Genomic DNA, 3,302 nt, shown 5'->3' on the forward strand with positions numbered 1-3,302 from the left:
AAGTAAGTTAACTAAGTTAAGTAAAAATGATTAGCTTAGTAACATGGTTAACATAGTTAACATGCTAGTTAGCATAACTATTAAAAATGAAAACATTAGCTAAGTTAACTAAGTTAAGTATTATCCACCTATTTAACCGTTCAATCATTCCAACTATATTAAACCTTATCTACCAAGCAAACTATTTAACCATATGAACTATCCACCTATTTAACTGTTCAGTCACTCCAACTAAATTAAACCTCATCTACCTAGCAACCAATATAGTTTGTTTTTACTCTGTATGATATTTTACATCATATTTTTTGCATTTTCATGCACTGTATTTCCTTCAGGAAATGCTTTTCTAGTTCTTATTCTTATTCTTCTTCTAACGCACTTAATGCAGCTTTAACCGTTTAACGTAGAAACTTCATTCAAACTATGTTACGTAGGTCTTACTTAGGACATGGGTGCTTTGTATTTTTCAGCTTTGTAACTTTTATACTTTTTAAACTATTAATTAAAAACTAATCAAAATTTCCCCATTGACTTAACATTATGATTATGACATCACAATATGGCCGTTAAGCAATTAGAATCCTATGGCAGGTGTTCGGGCCACCTGGATCAACTGCCAGTCTCAGGCTTTAAGCATACAAACTGGCCCTATTAAGACTACACATCCTGTCCAACTGCTTCCTCTGCCAAAAACTGTTTCAAATTAAAAGTCATCACTACAATATTTCACTGTTAAACAATTTAACCCTTTAAACTACTGAACTTTTTAACTGTTCAGCCATTGTAACTGTTACTTGTCATCAACTATGACTCCTACCCACTGTAGCTAGTTAGCATGGTTAACATAGTTAGCATGTTAGCATGCTAGCATGTTAGCATGCTAGTTAGCATTTTTTACAAAACTGCTAAAAATGATTAGCTAAGTCAGCTAAGTCACATGGTTAGCATAGTTAGCATGCTAGCATGTTAGCATGCTAGTTAGCATTTTTTACAAAACTGCTAAAAATGATTAGCTAAGTTAGCTAAGTCACATGGTTAGCATTGTTAGCATGCTAGCATGTTAGCATGCTAGTTAGCATTTTTTGTAAAACTGCTAAAAATGATTAGCTAAGTTAGCTAAGTCACATGGTTAGCATTGTTAGCATGCTAGCATGTTACAATGCTAGTTAGCATTTTTTATAAAACTGCTAAAAATGATTAGCTAAGTTAGCTAAGTAACGTGGTTAGCATAGTTAGCATGCTAACATGCTAGTTAGCATTTTTTAACAAAACTGCTAAAAATGATTAGCTAAGTTAGCTAAGTAGCATAGTTAACATGCTAGTTAGCATTTTTAACAAAACTTCTAAAAATGATTAGCTAAGTTAGCTAAGTAACATGGTTAATATAGTTAGCATGTTAGCATGCTAGTTAAAATAGTTGGCATAACTACTAAAAATGAAAACATTAGCTAAGTTAACTAAGTTAAGTAACTTGGTTAACATTATTATCTTTGATAATATAGTTAGCATAACTACTAGCAAACATTAGAGCCATTCCAACTGTCAGTTATCGTCAATTATCTACCTAAATAATTTAACCATTTAAATTATTCATCTATTTAACCGTTCAATCATTCCAACTATATTAAACCTTATCTACCAAGTAAATCATTTAACTATATAAACTATCCACCTATTTAACTGTTCAGTCATTTCAACTATATTAAACCTCGTCTACCTAGCAACCAATATAGTTTGTTTTAACTCTGTATGGTATTTTACATCATATTTTTTGCATTTTCATGCACTATATTTCCTTCAGGAAATGCTTTTCTAGTTAGAGTGCATGAAAATGCACTCTACTGTTCTTCCTAGGCTTCTTCTTCTTCTTCTTCTTCTTCTTCTAACGCAGTTAATGCAGCTTCAACCGTTTAACATAGAAACTTCATTCAAACTGCGTTGCGTAGGTCTTACTTATGACATGTGGGCTATGTATTTTTCATCTTTGTAACTTTTATACTTTTTAAACTATTAATTAAAAACTACTCAAAATTTCCCCATAGACTTAACATGGGCTGATGACATCACAATGGACTAATTAACTTGATTTGCACCTGGTATCATCTTCCAGCTGCTCATCTAGGCCCCATCAAAGAATCAGTTCAACTGATTGCACCTGTATCAACTGCATTCTACTGAACTAGACCAACTCTCTCTGTCTCTCCATTCTACAAGGATATCAGACACATTTCATCCAACTTTCTATCCATTCATCCTCTTCAAACCATTCACTCATCCACCCATTAAACTATCCATCAACATCCATTAAACAATCTGCCTATCAACATCCATTCAACTTTCTGTCTATCAACATCCATTACACTATCTACATTTAACTTTTAAACTATATACTCTGTCTCAGGCTTTAAGCATACAATATGGCTCTATTAAGACTGCCGTTAAGCAATTAGAATCCTAGGCCAGGTGGCCAGGCCACCTGCATCAACTGCCAGTCTCAGGCTTTAAGCATACAAACTGGCCCTATTAAGACTACACATCCTGTTCAACTGCTTCCTCTACCAAAAACTGTTTCAAAATAAAAGTCCTCACTACAATATTTCACTGTTAAACAATTTAACCCTTTAAACGACTGAACTTTTTAACTGTTCAGCCATTGTAACTGTTACTTGTCATCAACTATGACTCCTACCCACTGTAGCTAGTTAGCATGGTTAACATAGTTAGCATGCTAACATGTTAGCATGTTAGCATGCTAGTTAGCATTTTTAGCAAAACTGCTAAAAATGATTAGCTAAGTTAGCTAAGTCACATGGTTAGCATTGTTAGCATGCTAGCATGTTAGCATGCTAGTTAGCATTTTTTGTAAAACTGCTAAAAATGATTAGCTAAGTTAGCTAAGTCACATGGTTAGCATTGTTAGCATGCTAGCATGTTACAATGCTAGTTAGCATTTTTTATAAAACTGCTAAAAATGATTAGCTAAGTTAGCTAAGTAACGTGGTTAGCATAGTTAGCATGCTAACATGCTAGTTAGCATTTTTTAACAAAACTGCTAAAAATGATTAGCTAAGTTAGCTAAGTAGCATAGTTAACATGCTAGTTAGCATTTTTAACAAAACTTCTAAAAATGATTAGCTAAGTTAGCTAAGTAACATGGTTAATATAGTTAGCATGTTAGCATGCTAGTTAAAATAGTTGGCATAACTACTAAAAATGAAAACATTAGCTAAGTTAACTAAGTTAAGTAACTTGGTTAACATTATTATCTTTGATAATATAGTTAGCATAACTGCTAGCAAACA

This window comes from Alosa pseudoharengus, unplaced genomic scaffold, assembly GCF_046254945.1.
Source record: "Alosa pseudoharengus isolate Yale_2024_CS ecotype anadromous, Long Island Sound unplaced genomic scaffold, YU_APseudo_1.1 YU_APseudo_1.1_scf_3, whole genome shotgun sequence".
Taxonomy (NCBI): domain Eukaryota; kingdom Metazoa; phylum Chordata; class Actinopteri; order Clupeiformes; family Clupeidae; genus Alosa; species Alosa pseudoharengus.